Genomic DNA, 8,174 nt, shown 5'->3' on the forward strand with positions numbered 1-8,174 from the left:
CAGCGGTGATCTCAGCCTTATTGTAGTTCTCTGCGTAATGTAGCTCCCAAAAGAGATCCCAAGGTCCAGAACAGACATGGAAATAACTGGGGGGTTGTAAGGAAAACAATTGTATTCCATCCTACAGCAACACCAGAGCTGTCTGGAGAGTTTAGGAGTCATCTGAATTTTGTTATTTGTGCTTGATCTGAACTAAGGAAGAAAGGACCAGTTACTAGAAAAGAATGCGTGCCTGACAATGATACAACCAGATGGGAGGCTGTTTGATCTGGGTCTGTGGGTTTTGGATCTGTATGCTGTTGAGGAGATTGTTGGAATTCTGATTACAGAATAAAGAACCTCCAGAAAGTGCAGGACGCCAGTGCTGGATGGAGAGCACGGCTCACAGTTTGACGCTTCCTGGGACTGCCTCGCACATTAACAGGTCTCGGCCCAAAATGGCTCTGCTTCAAAGAGGTTTCCCTCTCTCAAGCATTTGCTGCTCTGCACTTCCTTTTCTTTCACTGGAGAGTCAGATCAATTGGTTGCTTTGCACTTGGACATGTTCCTTGGAAAGCTGCTTAAACTCTCTTCAAAGCCTGGACTACCTGGGAATTGATTGCTTCCTCTAACTGGCACTGATGCTGTAGCTGGATCCCTCGAAATCCCATTTGACTGCTTCTGCTTCCTGAGCAGGTGACAGAAACTTTCACAACCAGAGAGCAGAGAAGAAGGAGTTGGACTTCTGCATAGGGGAAATATTTGGAAGTTTTGAAGATGTTTCCCCTGCTCAGCTGCCAACCCTACGTTAACCAATCACCTGATCTTTTGCATTCCAGTGTGAGGAAGGTTTTAGCAATTCGTGTCAATAGAGAGCTTGAAGGGAAATGCGTTCCTTTCATACATTGTAAACTTTGATTCCTGCCCTATTGGGAAGACTGAGCCATTTCTAACACCAGCAAAAGTCTCAAATCAGTTAGGAAGGAAAGTTAGTTCTGCAAATACTCAGTCACCTCTGTGCATGCCAAACCCTTAATGGCACTGTGCAAAACGGAGATTGCAGTGATGAATCGCGTTGTGGAATGAATGGCAACATACATATTTGGCTCCAGATCCAAAATGTCACTTATTTGGCCATTTTATTTAGGGTAGCACTCCCCTCCCCTCCCATTCCCTCCCTGGCCCATTCCTTACTTCCCACCAATACCCACCCCCACCCTCCCCTCCCCTCCCCTCCCCTAAACTCCCCTCCCCTAAACTCCCCTAAACTCCCCTCCCCTAAACTCCCCTAAACTCCCCTAAACACCCCTCCCCTAAACTCCCCTAAACTCCCCTCCCCTAAACTCCCCTAAACTCCCCTCCCCTAAACTCTCCTCCCCTCCCCTAAACTCCCCTAAACTCCCCTCCCCTCCCCTAAACTCCCCTCCCCTCCCCTAAACTACCCTCCCCTAAACTACCCTCCCCTAAACTACCCTCCCCTAAACTACCCTCCCCTCCCCTAAACTCCCCTCCCCTCCCCTAAGCTCCCCTCCCCTCCCCTGAACTCTCCTCTCCTCCCCTCCCCTAAACTCCCCTCCCCTAAACTCCCCTCCCCTAAACTCCCCTAAACTCCCCTAAACTCCCCTCCCCTAAACTCCCCTAAACTCCCCTAAACTCCCCTCCCCTAAACTCCCCTAAACTCCCCTCCCCTACATTCCCCTACACTACACTCCCCCAAACCCCCCTACACTACACTCCCCTGCACTCCCCTCCTCTATGCTCATCACCCCTGCACTCCCCTCCCCTGCACTCCCCTCCCTACACTATCCTCCGCTACACTCCCCTCCCCTACACTCCCCTACACTCCCCTTCCCTAGACTCCCCTCCCCTACACTCCCCTAAACTCCCCTCCCCTAAACTCCCCTAAACTCCCCTCCCCTAAACTCCCCTCCCCTCCCCTAAACTCCCCTAAACTCCCCTAAACTCCCCTCCCCTCCCCTAAACTCCCCTCCCCTAAACTCCCCTCCCCTAAACTCCCCTAAACTCCCCTAAACTCCCCTCCCCTAAACTCCCCTAAACTCCCCTAAACTCCCCTCCCCTAAACTCCCCTCCCCTAAACTCCCCTAAACTCCCCTAAACTCCCCTCCCCTACATTCCCCTACACTACACTCCCCCAAACCCCCCTACACTACACTCCCCTGCACTCCCCTCCTCTATGCTCATCTCCCCTGCACTCCCCTCCCCTGCACTCCCCTCCCTACACTATCCTCCCCTACACTCCCCTCCCCTACACTCCCCTACACTCCCCTCACTATCCTACACTATCCCTACACTAGCCTACACTAGCCTACTCTCCCCTACAATGCCCTACATGCCCCTGCCCTGACCTGCCCTCCCCTCCCATTCCCTCCCCTTCCCTCCCTTCCCTTTCCCTCCCCTTCCCTCCCCTTCCCTCCCCTTCCCTCCCCTTCCCTCCCCTTCCCTCCCCTTCCCTCCCCTTCCCTCCCTTCTTGTCCTTTTCTTTCCCCCTCTCTTCTCTTCTCCCCTCTTCTTCTCCCCTCTTCTGCTTCCTTTCACGGATCTGAACGCAGAAGGGGGAGAAGCGTAACTCCAGATCGCTTCAGTCGCTCTGGCAGCTTGTGTCACTGGCTGATCCATGGGAATCCATCAGCAGCAATCGGAAGCGTTCCAGCTGCTGTGGGACCAGTCAGGGAACAGTCTCAAACTGGGAAGTGCTGACTTCCTTCTGCGGCTCAGACAGGTGACTTTCAATTTCGCCCTGGCTGGGTTGTGTCCCCTTGCTCTGTCCCCACCTACGCTGCAGTTTGGTTTAGAAGCAGCAGCACGGTTTGGAAGTAGTTCCACTACTTCCATTTTCGGTGATTTGGCTTGGCTCGCCAAGTGGTTTCTGTCAACAGAACACAAGAAGGAGATTTTGGTTAGAAACAACTCCATGAGGAGCTCCTTTCCACATGGGCAATGAATATTTATCCTTTCCTAATGGAGACTACAGTGTAAGAGATAAGGACAGATCATTCCGAGAGATTTTTCAGAGAATTGTCCCTTGGGGGTGCTTAGTCCAGAGGACCAGAGTTCATCTGTCCAAAGTACACCATGGAAGCACTCTGAATTACTTCCTAACAGAAGCATGGCCTTACCATGTCCGATACGGTTTCGGCTGGTTTCAGTGTTCTTCTTCACTTCATAAATACCTAAATTAAGTACTGTCCTATCAAGCAAATACCTTATTCTCTTGATATCTCTGAGGTGATGGAAGACCCAAGACACTTGGCTCTTCACATCATTGGAAGAACCAAGTGTACTTCCAATATTCACAGCTTCGGAGGAAATGGAGATGAGGTTGAGAGTGGATGAAAAACACCAAGTGTTCTTCCCATCTTCACAGCTTCTAAGCAAGTGGAGATGAGGCTGTGCAAGAACCAAACAAACTGCTGATCCAGAAGCAGCCTAAAGACTGTCTTTAACCAGGGCCTTGCATTCTTCATCTTTATACCATTACTCGCCTTCAAGGGCACGATCGTTATCTTATTGACTTCCTACCACTACAGCAACGCACCTGCTTCTCTCACAAAACTTACGGGTGGGAACTGGAAAGATTCACCAGCATTCTGTATTTCACTCCTCATCTCAATTCTCTTTTGGCCTGCGAAGCTTTTCAGATCAGAGATGAAGATCAGATGTAATCTGGAGTTTGGGATACTGCAAAGGAAAAGAAGAACCATACTGAGAACTCTTGTCAACCTCACTTCACCAAATCGCTAAAGTCAAGAATACCAAAAGGAAAAAGGATGCCACTTGATCACGGTAAGCATAAATTGGAGCACAGGTCTCCTCTAACTGAAGTGAGGTTAAACAGGTTCCAAACAAGGTTAAGGAGCACACCCACAATCATTTCCATAAAACTGTGTTTTCAAACAAATGGTTTAAAGATTTAGATTTTCTTACAAGCGACGAATGAAAAATAAATAAAGAAAAGAAAATTACCAGGACATGCAGTCTAGCTTACTCTAGCTTACTTTGCCTAGTTCAGAATCTGCGTCTTGGGTCACAATCAGGAAGCAGCATTGTGCAGAAATGCCAAAGCCTCCCCAAACTTGTTCTATCTTCATCAACAAGGGCTTTGATACTGCTGCCTCCTCAGCAACATCGGCAATTGACTAGGAAAGTTGGTGTCCACCAGGTCAAATGAGGACGAGGAAATCCCTCTTGCCACAACTGCACACTTGCACCAGAGTTGGCAGGTCAGAGCGATGGACAGAGAAGCGTCTAGAAGAGTGTTAGAAAACAGACTTTAGAAGAGATTTCCATCAGCCCAGGAACAATTACTTGCTCATCCCTTCAGACTGAACTCTAAGTAGAAGCAGGTGATTCCAAGCTGCATTCCTGACATCTATGCTGCAAAGTCATCAAATGTGACATGTTATTCTACCAGTCTGTAATGAACATAAACAAGAGTTTGAGTTGAGGATGTTGGTTTAGAATTAAGCTCAAAGTGTTAGTCCTTGGATATGTTTTTGTCTGCAAGTGTTTTCACTGTTTCCCAGACAATGTCTCCAGCAAGCTAGCTGTTTGTTTCACTTGTTCTGTTCTGTTTTGTTCTGTTCTGTTTTGTTTTCTCAGTAAGGTTTCTTAGAGAGATAAGATTGAAGTGATCGTATTGCATGCCCATCCATCCCTCCCCTTTGCTTGTCCAGAGCTTTTACCTTGTCTACCACGATGCATGAACTTGGTCATAGGCACAGTTGTTTCAAAGACATTCTGCTGCTCGACCTGTTGTGAAAAGAGAGAGCTAAGTATTTGGACGAGAACATGCTTCCACCTGCACTATGACCTCCACAACTAGATATGGAGCCATATCAGCCAGAAGGAAGTTTCCTTCACAGCTGCTGCTTCTTACACTAGCTGGACTCTTACTTTTACTCTTACTTGCCTTTCCTGCATTAGCACAAAAAAAAAATAAAAAAAATTTTGGAGATTACCTTTGCCATCTGATGTCTTCGTTTCCAGAAACTACCCTGAATCACCTTTATGAGAACTGTCCCACACTGCGAGCATGGGTGTTGCAGTCAGGCCAGATATGTCCCTTCTACGTCAATAACCAAATCTGTCAAGTTAAGAACATGGAATTAATGAAAAGGAAATCCTTCTATTTTGATCTGAGTTCACTTTTTTTTTTTTTTTTTTTCTAGACCAAGAAGAACCAGCAAAAGTCGGGTGAAAAATGAAATGAAAAATGTTAAGGCCAGGCAGCTTGCTCACTGCAAGTGCTAATCTGAAAGCAGATGGAGTGCATCTTCATACACTCCATCCTGAGAGACTCCACTCAACAGGCCAGAGCAGCTGATGAAGTGCATTGCTGTCCTGAAGTTTCATGTGATGGGCTACTTTTAAGTCTCTTGTTTATGCTGTAGTACTTGAGGTCTATGGCAGGACCACAGCACACTCTTATTTGTCTACCCTTCTTTCTTGATCGTGTGTGCGAAAGAGAGAACGTGCAGAGGCCCTCAGCCACATGTTGCACCTGTCACTCTGTGCAGCTACATCACTGAGCCCAAGTACCATGTACCCATCTGGCTACATCACTGAGCCCAAGTACCAAACTTCATGCTTGTGAAAGGACTTTACACAAACTACAGAAATCTAAAATGAAGCATCCAAGCACTTACAGAAGGGTGGGCCCTCTCGATGCACCTCAGCGTGGGATCCACAAGTCCTCACGTGGTTTCATCCAGCACACTTCTCTGTCCCTCCTCGCTAAACTTGCTCAGAGGCAGCTGTTACCAAGGTGTCACAGTGACATCATTCAATTCTGTTTCTGAAGTCATCACCGTAGGCCCCTGGCAGCGGCAACACAACACTCTCTGTTGCTAATGCGAATGTCTCAGAAACAAGTAGAGAAGTACCACTCTCCCCAAGCTGACTTGAATTGGAGTAGTTCCAAAATTATTCTCTGCCCCCCTACATCTGGGGAAGGTGTGTGAGAAATCTTTTCCTTAAGAAAGGATTACGAGCCAAAAAAAGCTTGCTTCTGATACGTTCCCCTTCCTTTTAGAGCTGTTCGCCTTTGATTTCCAAGGAAGAAAAAAGAAGGTGAAATCAACAATTCTCCTCCTCCGAGTTGGGAATAGGAAATAAGCCCAATTATTTAGGAAGCCTGAAAAAGGAAACTATACGTTTCCTTGCTAAACACCTTGTTGCTTCTGAAAACTTTTCCAGTCCTTTGCAGCTGCAGTGCTTTTCGGTGGGTGGGCAGCCGAGCTCCATCACGGCCACTCGCTCACTCCCCCTCCTCAAAGAGAAAGGGAGAGAAAATACGATGCAAAGGGCTCAAGGGTTGAGACAAGGACAGGGAGATCGCTCAACAAGGATCGTGATGGGCAAAGCAGACTCAGCATAGGGAGACAGTAAGATTTCCGGCCTAACTACCACTACTCCCAGGCTAGACAAGTGAGAACCAAAGGAAAGAAACCAAAACCACCTTCCTTCCCCCCATCTGAGCTCTTCCAGCTCCTCCCCCCGTGCAGCGCAGGGGAACAGGGGGACTGGGGGTTGTGGTCAGTCTGTAGCACTTCATCTCCACCACTCCTTCTCGGTCCCTCTCTGCCCCTGCTCCACGTGGGCTCCTCTCCACGGGCTGCAGCTCCGGCCCGGGGCCTGCTCCTGCGGGGGCTCTCCATGGGCCGCAGCCTCCTCCAGGCCACATCCACCTGCTCCAGCGGGGGCTCCTCCACCCATGGGGGGGCTGCAGCGTGGAGATCTGCTCCATGGGGGACCCATGGGCTGCAGGGGGACAGCCTGCTCCACCAGGGGCCTCTCCCTGCACAGCCCGCAGGGGAACTGCTGCTGCCTGCCTGCAGCACCTCCTGCCCTCCCGCTGCACTCACCTGGGGGCTGCAGGGCTGGCTCTCGCTACTCTCTGTCAGTGTCATATGCCAAAATTTTGTAATTGGTATGAGTGAATTTCATGTTTATAATGATACCTCTGAATAGTAAGTATATATGTGTGTGTGTGTGTGTGCGTGCGTGTGTGTGTGTAAATGCAGGAGCATTTTTAAATAGACATTGGATTAAAACAACACCCCCTTTTTAGACTATTTTAGTGAATTTAGACCTTCCCAGACAGGTAATAATATGGAAGAGAAAGGAGAAAAGTGTCTTTAGAACCTAAAGTACAATAATGGAATTGGCATTATTATATTTATTATACAAACAGGGTAAGTGGGAGACCTTAGCAATCCTAAGTGTAGCTGGGAAAAGAGTTCAGCAAGAAACATGTGTCCAGCAAGTCTCACAAAGGAGTGGTGGCAAATTTTCTTGCTTCTCAGATGCTGAAAGTAGAGATTTTTCTACAGCAAAAGGTGTATTCCAGTCTGTAGTAATTGTCAATCAATAGGGAAGAAATGATAGAGAGCAGGCTAGCAGAAGACAGTATGGGTGAAAGTGACTGTGACGTGATAGGAATGTAGATGAGGAAACAACAATATAAGAGAGTTCAACCACCTAGAAAAGCCTCAAGGGATTACCTTCAGCTTTGGGTGCATAGTAAGAAACGTGCAGAAGAGTTGAAGAGGTCTAGAGAAGATCAAAGGGAGCAAGAGGACATCTAGGAATCCTGAACTATGCTGAAGAGTTGGAAAATAAATAAATAAATAAATAGTGTTGGGGTAGCAGAGAAGAGACAAGTAGTAAAAGCAGCAGTAGGCTTCATCTATACTAGTGAGCGAAGAAGAGAATAAAGTCTGCTCCACATCCACTGCTGCAAATTTTCCAGTCCTCTGAGCATGGAAGCACCAGAATGGAGACTGAGCAGGGAGACGAACTGGGCATCTGTGCCATTGTGTGCAATGTCCTCATCATAGGATAAAATACTTACTGGCAGGAGAGACATGCATAGTAATGACATTGCATGTATAACCTCAGCCAGAGCCTGAAAGTCCTCATTTTCTGTTGCTTCTGTGGTTCATCACAGTCACTGGTGATTGTCCCCCACTACTCTGCCTTTGTGAGGCATTCATTCTGCACTGCTGCACTGATCTGGCTGTCTGCAGGGCTGTTTTTCTGTCAATTTCTCATCCCTCTCTCCAAGCACACAGCAGTGCTTTTTTTTGTTGTTGTTGTTTGTTTGTTTGTTTGTTTTTCTTCTTAAATCTGTTCTCACAGATGCACAAACAACATTGCTTATTGGCTTAGCTCTG

The 8,174-nt window shown here is 47.8% G+C and overlaps 1 long non-coding RNA gene across 1 annotated transcript; it reads right to left on the minus strand.

Annotated features, from left to right (window-relative positions):
- Window positions 1-4,161: 4,161 nt before the first annotated feature.
- Window positions 4,162-5,821, minus strand: LOC140000776 (uncharacterized). Its single transcript, XR_011805977.1, has 4 exons — window positions 5,646-5,821; window positions 4,959-5,083; window positions 4,683-4,749; window positions 4,162-4,245 (listed from the first exon to the last, which is right to left on the minus strand). It is a non-coding gene; the product is annotated as an uncharacterized lncRNA (long non-coding RNA).
- Between the last annotated feature and the right edge of the window lie 2,353 nt (window positions 5,822-8,174).

This window comes from Anas platyrhynchos, chromosome Z, assembly GCF_047663525.1.
Source record: "Anas platyrhynchos isolate ZD024472 breed Pekin duck chromosome Z, IASCAAS_PekinDuck_T2T, whole genome shotgun sequence".
In the NCBI taxonomy this organism is placed as follows: Eukaryota; Metazoa; Chordata; class Aves; order Anseriformes; family Anatidae; genus Anas; species Anas platyrhynchos.